This window comes from Arvicanthis niloticus, chromosome X, assembly GCF_011762505.2.
Source record: "Arvicanthis niloticus isolate mArvNil1 chromosome X, mArvNil1.pat.X, whole genome shotgun sequence".
In the NCBI taxonomy this organism is placed as follows: Eukaryota; Metazoa; Chordata; class Mammalia; order Rodentia; family Muridae; genus Arvicanthis; species Arvicanthis niloticus.
The window spans coordinates 26,198,611-26,206,771 of NC_047679.1; the positions used below are offsets into that span (position 1 = coordinate 26,198,611).

The 8,161-nt window shown below is 42.6% G+C and overlaps 1 non-coding gene across 1 annotated transcript; it reads left to right on the forward strand.

The window, feature by feature from the left end:
- Positions 1-7,695: 7,695 nt before the first annotated feature.
- Positions 7,696-7,835, forward strand: LOC117695606 (small nucleolar RNA SNORA48). The gene has a single exon (XR_004604657.1). It is a non-coding gene; the product is annotated as a small nucleolar RNA SNORA48 (small nucleolar RNA).
- The last annotated feature ends 326 nt before the right edge of the window (positions 7,836-8,161 follow it).

The following is an 8,161-nucleotide window of genomic DNA, read 5'->3' on the forward strand; positions in this document are numbered from 1 at the left end:
GGAAGCAGCCATTTGGTTGTTGCTGTCTGTTCTTAGCTGTCAGGAAGTGGCCTGCTAGGTGCAGGCTGAAATTAAAACCTTGCCTTCAACTCCAGAGTCAACTAATATGTTGATAACATGCAAAGTTAGTTTTGGAAATCATAAATTACCTGCTGTTTTGCCCTCGTATGTGGGTCCCTGGGCAGCTGCAATAGCAGCAGCAGCAGCAGCAGCAGCAGCAGCAGCAGCAGCAGCAGCAGCAGCAGCACAGGGTCCCTTTGGAAAGCAGTCCTGTTGCTGCTGCTGCTGCTGCTGCTGCTCCTGCTGCTGCTGCTTGCTTTCCCCACATCAGAGCTTCAGCATCCTGCTGCCTGTCGGTCAGCTTCACCACTGAGGCTGAGGGACCAGACACCTGGCTGCCTGCCACTGGAGCTGGGTAGCAGATTTGTTGAGGTGTCTTTGGGGCCAGTCCAGCCTTTCCAGTTCACCATGACGGCTGGGGATGAATTTTTCTAGGCAGCTAAACGCAGCTCAAAATGAATGTGATCAATCAATGGAATGAAAGTGTCAGTCAGGTTCCCCCAGAATGACTGAAAAAGCCAACACCAACTTCAGTCTTTCCACTGCATCTGGTGAACTGGGAAAAGAATGTGTGTTTGCCATTTTCCTGAGTTCAGACACTATCTATAGGTCAGACACTGCCAATTGATTATGAGGAAAATGGTGATTTAGAGAAAGATCTTTGCAAAGGCAAGGAAGAAATGCACAAAATGATGATGTCATGCTCCATGTGTACATATGTAATCTCACTGAATCTGAGCATGACACCAGCACAGGAATTAAGTGTGGTCATTGCCCCTTTACAGATGAGGACATTGAGGCAGAGTCCTTGTGAGGTCACATACCCACCCAGCAAACCACAATGTCCACATGGCCATTCAGCCTACAAAGTATTTGGTCTTTGCACACCATTCCCGCTTCTTAAATTGGGAAGAGAAAGTTTGATACCAGTAACTAATTTTATGTTAGTTCCCTTTCTTCTCATGAGGATCATTACCTTCATGGCCTGCATTGGCACAATTGTGAAACATTGAGGGTTACTTTTTGTAATGGCCCATCTTCCTCCCACTGAATTAATTCAGTAATATTAAGGCTATAACAGTCCCCCTCCCCAACTCTCAGAAGCCTAACATAACAGACATTTCTTTCTTGGTCACACGAAGTTCATGTGGCTATACAGGGACAAGTGTTTCATCGTGCAGGGGCCTGGGCTCTTTCTACCCAGTGCCCAACCTTCTAGAATTTCAGAGGAGATTTCACAGCCTATATCCTCCCTTCTATTCAGATCTTGGTAAGCACATCTCAGTGATACGAACACCTACAATAAGGCAGGCTGGGGACTATGGGCAAAGGAAGACAAGAATGAATTTTGCTGAGCATATATTAGTTGTGCCCACAACTATACATGCCCATAAAGTCTCTTCATTTCTGAGGCCTCACTTTCTTGACCCTATCCACATCCTTTCCAGAAAGCTACTTTGTGCTTTGTTTCTGTTCTCTGATTGGAAATGATCTACAGAATTTTTATTTATCGTGTCATGGCTGTGACAGGACCATCTGGCATACCTGGACATTCTCATGGAACCATCTTCCACTCTAGGGGCACTGGAGTCATACATTGTGGGCCTCTCAAAAGGTATCTGTCTTTTCTTATGTCAGCCCTTCAAAACAGGGAGTTGGCAATGGGAAGGTGACTGACCTTTGGCTTGGCTCTTCATTTGGCTAATGATGACGAATGTCTTTGTCTTTGCAGAAAGACTAGGCTGTTTTGTCTGCAGTCTGTCCCCCTCAGTGCATTTCCTGTTTCATCAGCTCTGGTTCAGGCCCCAGAGAGATGGGTTTTACAGTGGCGGACATTGAGAGTCTTCACAGCTGTCAGGGCTGCCTAATGAGCCTGCCAAGCCCCTTCCCGTTTATTGCTGGAATAAAATGAAATTTGCATTCTGATTTAAAAGTGGAATCTGTTGTGATGGTGCAAAGGGATCTCTTAGAAGATATTTAGACTCTCATCTGGTGAGCATTTGTTTCTTAGCACTTTCTGGATTCCATGATGAAAAAGACTTAGGTTCCCAAGCCTTCTGTGGATGCCATGCTCAGATCTTTGGCTAGTGTCACTGGGGATGAGGTTGTTCTCTGTCTCTGGATAAGGTCTTTGTGACCATCTCAGTATGCTCACATCTTTCTTGGGCTCTTGATGTATCTGAAACCTTGTGGTGTTTGGGGGGCCTACTAAAGGTAGCAATGTCATCCTGAGATGGGCTTGTAGAAGGTCCTCTGGCCCTTAACCCATATGTCCCTGCAGGAACTAAAGGCAGCTTGGAAAGGCCAGAGACTTCTCTGCTTGGTCCCACTGTGCCTCTCAATTGAGTTCAAGCTGGTTGGTTCAGATTTGTTGGAGTTTCTCATTCTCCATGTAGCTTGCATTCAACCCAGAAAGGGGAGATGTGACATATAAATACTATTGCTTCTTTAGCCCATCCTCTTCTGCCATCCATAGGTTCTCAGGCAAAAGGGGCTGGGATTTTCTTCTTCTCCTTCTCCCTGGCTCCATGACTATAATTTTGTTGGATGATGAGAAATGGGTACTTAGATTTCCACTCAGGAGTGCACTGCCAACTGTGGCGGATCGGAGGATTTCAGGATAGAAGTTGGAGACGGGAATTATTTTTCAGAGACAGGTTGTGCAGATCTTAGATAAGAACTAAAATCCCTTAAAATAGGTACATCCACAGAGAAATATCATGGTTTGTGTTGGTAGATACACTAAGTATATGTCAGCAATTCCCAGCCTGTGGGTCATGACCCTTTTGGCAAACCGCTAGCTCCAAAAATATTTGCATTACAACTCATAAAAGTAGCAAAATTAGTTATGATATAGTAACAAAACTAATTTTATGGTTGGGGTCAGCACAACATGAGGAACTGAATTAAAGGGTTACAGCATTAGGAAGGCTGAGAACCACTACTCTAAGTGGAAAAACTAAGCAAGGTGAAACACTCAAGAACAAATTCTAAAAATGTAATATTCTGAAATGGTGAATGGGCCCATTTTGCACAGTTATATACTTAACTCTGAGGCTTTGTCTAACCATATAACCCTTGTTCATTTATATGATAGATGGCTTTCCTTCCCAGATAATCTTTCATTCTTCCAGACTCCTGACTGAACTGTTCCATTCTGTCAAAACAAAAAGACAAAAAGAAGAAAAGCATAGAAGAAAAAGCAGAACTGAAATGTCATTGCTTTCCACCATGATGATGTAACAGGGGTGACACTAAATAATGGCTCTTTTGGGGAGGTAGAGGATGAAGGGGAACAGAAGAGTCAGATGGACTTTATCTGGAAGGGGATTGGTTGCCAAGGCCATTAAAAAGTTCCAGTGACTTCCCAGTCCCCTTTGTCCTTAAGGCCAGAGAGGCAACTCCCTGCCTGATATGTTGATTTCCATATGGTTTAGTACACAGTTGGCTTCCTGTTCAGTCTTTCTTTGAGTTGGTTTGGATACTCCAAAGCCAAATACCCTCTGAAAATGACTCTGCTCACATGTCAATGATACAGCATCTCAATATGAAATGAGAAGAAGACAAAAAAATGAGATGTAGATTTATTGCTTACTAGCTACATGACCTTTAATAGCAAGACTATATTTTCCAAAGGTAGTTACAATAGTATCTTCCATTTTACATATTCATCTAGAACCTTACATGTACACTCTCAGAAGGTAGAATACACATCTTCTCTTCTTAGATCTGGCTGGGTCTATTTGTGACTATTTCTGTAAATAGAATTGGGGAGAAAGTAATGCTATATGTCTTCTGAAGGTAGCTGATAACAAGACAAGGCAAATTCTGCTTGGTTCTTTTGCAATATTTACTAAGAGGTTACAGCTTCATGCTGTGAAGAAGCTTGGGTAGCCCTTTAGAGTAGCTCAAACAGAGGAACCAAGACCACTGGAGCACGTCCTGCTGAGCTCTCAGGCATTAGCTGACAATAACCACATGAGTAGAGCATCTTGGAGGTAAAATGTTTAGCCCCTGGTGGAGCCAAATGACCCTACTAAGAGTTGGGGTTCATTCATCTGAGCTGAGTCCTTGAATTGGAGACTTGGGAACTACAATAAGCTATTGTTAAAGTCACTAAGTTTTGTTTTAGTGAATAATAATGAGTCCCACATTCCAGAATATACTCTTGAGCACTGGCTCTCAACCTTCCCAATGCTGAGATTCTTTAACACAGTTCCTCATGTTGTGGTGACTCTCAATCATAAAATTATTTTTGTTGCTACTTCATAACTGTAATTTTGCTACTTCATGCTAAATTGTAAACACCTGTGTTTTCCAATAGTCTTAGGTGACCCCTGTGCAAAGGTCATTCAACCCCAAAGGGGTTGCAACCCACAGGTTGAGAACCACTCCTCTGTAGGAATAAAGTCACTGGTGTATATGTAAGTATATTACAAGGATGACTTTGTGCCTTTTGCTGTATCAACTAGAAGCATATTAATTATCATAGAATAGGTTTATGATTTACTGTTAAAGCAGAAAAAATGAGTTGCCAAATACTTTATAATGTGAACCATTTTTTTTAAAAAATAAAGAACATGAATCAGCCCTTTCTACACTTGTGTGTGCATGTTTATCAGAGCCTGGGAAATTATGTGGGAAGATAGACTCCACGCTGATAACACTGGATAACTTAGCAAGATGGAAGAGGAATAGATAGGGGTCAAACTTTATATGACAGTTGTCATATAAAGGAGGCTCTTAGGTGTCAATAGCAAGTTTGAACATATTTGGATGGTTTCACTTGGTACAGTGAGCATATCTTTGAAATAAAAGTAATGCCATAGAGGAAAGGAAAATCTTACTAAATTGAAGAAAAAATGGTGCTGTGACCTCACAGCTCCTGGGACTGACCTGATTGGGCTGTTGAGGCAATGAAGAAAAGACAAACACATGGACAGAAGCTGGGATGGGTGAGCTGGGCTCTCATATGGAGAAGTCACAGCAAACTGGAAGCTCGGCATGTTTATTATAGACAATTGAGCAGAGAGGCAGGCTATTGCAGACAGATAAACAAGAAGGGGGGCCTTATACACAAGCTGAACAAGGAGGTAGTATGAACTGATCTCAGCAGGATTGTTTCTTCAGGGGAGAAGGCTTCAGCCCATAAACATAGTGGGTGTGGAGTGGAGCAGACTATGGTGAACACTTTTTGCCCACACTGTCAGCATGCACACTTGGACCCTAGGAAGGCTTTGCCATCTCTCTGAGCCTCACTCAAGGAAGGCTGTGCCACTCTCATGGGGCTAAGTCACTGGGGTTCTTAACATGGCCATGCCCATGCTCCTGTCAACAATACACATTCACCCAGAACCTCACTTGCTCCCTACAGAAAGGTCATGCAACTCAGAGTTTGACAGATGAAGAGAGTTGAATGCATACTATTTAGTTGAACTATTGAACTCCTATTCAATTTTTCTTGCCTCAAACTCTCCTGACTTCATTTAAGGCTGTATATGATTCCTAGGTCTTTCTTACTGCTTTTGTACCATACAGCCTACTCTGGTATGATTAGAAGACACCAAGAACCTCCATTCCTGTGTCTTGCTCCATTACAGGGGAAATAAGGAGTCTTTGGTCTTCAGTATGGTCATCTCCTATTAAGGCTCTAAGAAATTTGTGAATGAGTTGGTTGGAGAAAAATTGACAGCTTATGCTATGGTGAGTTGAAAGTTACCCCTGTTCCTTCTATTTACATGCTTGCATGTTTGTGTATCTGATCTGGCCACGTATGTGACTAAACTCAGGACAATGGCAATCATGACTCAAGATGAGACATGAAAAGTACGTGCATTGAGGAGGCTTAGTGCTCTAGTACCCCTTCATTCTGTGAAGCTTGGGATAACAGGCTGGCAGATGGGAAAAGAAGTGGAAGAGAATTGAGGTGCCTCTGTAGACTTCAAGCCAGCCTCTCTCTGATTGACTGGCTACTACTGATGCACAAGCAAACCCACCAATCAGTTGAACTGGATGAGCATCAGAAAACACTAGCGAGCTGAATCCAAGACAGATTGCCATCCCCATGAATCAGGTGCCCAATATTTGCTTATCTGAAGGTAGCTTTGTATAAAGTATACTGGGCATAATTGGTGCCTAACATATGTGAGTTTCTCTCTTCCTCTTTCCCTTGCCTTGAAATCACAAACTCTTTCTTAAACTGCCATATATGTATATGTGCATGTATATGTATGTGCATATATCTCTATCTCTATCTCTATCTCTATCTCTATCTCTATCTCTCTGTCTATCTATCTATCTATCTATCTGTCTGTCTGTCTATCTATTTCCATTTGGAAAAGCTACAAATTAAACCAAGTCTCCTGTTCCTTTTTTCATGCAACACCTCTCTGACCAGCACATTTCACACTGAGCCTGAACTGGTTCTTTCTATTTGTGGCCAAGCATATTTTCCAAAAAACCGATTATGCCATTTCTAATTCCATGTGGTCCTTCAGAACTTAACCACAGCTTCACCAAAAGGTGTTTACCTTGTTTCCTTGAGAACATTAAATTAGCCTATGTGACAGTCTTATTAGTGTACAATATTAGTTTTGACTACTATTTTGCTTCAGTTGGTGATAGGAGTACCTTTGGCTTGGATAGTGCTTGTATTCCCTTACCCCATCACAAGGACAGGTTTTGTTACTGTCATATAAGAAGTTTGGTTATTCTATGGCTGCCATTTAGAGATACCCTGTGGAGAGAAAACATGAAGATACTGAGGACCCCTGGTTGCTTTTCTGGAGCTGTTCATATCTTCCCAGCTGGGATGCAAGACCTGTGAAATATCAAGGCAGCCAAAAGACTTCAGCCCTGTCCTCTATCTAATTTCATCCAGACAAGTCACTAGGACACAACCTTTCATTAGGAAGCAACAGGACATTTTCCATCGCAATATCAGATTAACATGTGAATTAGACCTAGCAGGCTACATCCTAAGTCGTAGCTATATATGTGTGTGTGTCTTGTGTGTCTCTGTGTGTGTGTACATGCCACAGTATATGTGTATGGAGGTGAGAGGACACCTTGTGGGAGTAGGCCATCCCTTTCTATCCTGTGAGTCTTGGGGATCAAACTGAGTTTGTCAGGCCTGGCAGCAGAATCTTTTACTGCCTGAGCCACATCACCAGCTCTTACCTGTTTTTTTAAAGGCAGGATATTATTCAGTTTTTTTGTAATAGCAAGATTTTACCAATCCAGACTGACCTTGGACTTGTGGCAACTTTTTCTTTCTTCTTTCTTTCACCCTTCTCTCTATTTCTCCCTCCCTTCCATCATTTTTTCCTCCCTTCTTCCTTTTGTGTTGCCAGGGATAGAGCCCAGGGCTTCATGCATGCAAGGGAAATACTTTACCACTGAGCAGAAATTTGAGCCCTGTGCCGCTCCTTGATAATTATTTCCAAACAAATATTTTCAAGTAAATGTCTAAGAAAAATCACATCAAGCAGTAGATGATTTATAAGCAAATGTGGATGTCTGGGGACATTATTATGAAATTTTGAGTTAAAGATATTCAAAGTAGAGTCTGCCTTTAGAAATGTACTATGGAATATTTCACAAAATTGTGAGATTGAGAATTGTGAATCATACTCCTGCACCGGCAATGGGCAAAAAGACACCTTGTTGTTGGTGTTCTTATATCAGTGAGGGGCAGAGCAGATGGCAGTCCTTTGTTTATCCTAGCTTGATGTCTGGCTTGGTGGCCAAAGCTGTCTTATGCCTAGGACTCATAAAATTCAAATCAAATCTAGCATGGGAAGAGAAAGACAGAGACCTTCGAACCAGCATGCCACTCACAGACCTGCCCTCCAGTGTACAGTACAGGTAGGCCTATATAGACACCCACCTACTGCCATGCCATGCAGCATGGATGGAGGGTATCACCCACGGGACCTCTAGCCTATGGCCAGCCTGTATCAGGAGCCACCACAATGTAGGAGTATGTGGTGGTCAGATGGGAGAGAAAGAGAATAGAGCAGCTTGAACATTTTGAAGAGAGATGGAACTGGAGACTTGAGGGTGGAGAAGAGTAGCTTGTTGTGAGTGGTAAGCCCCACAA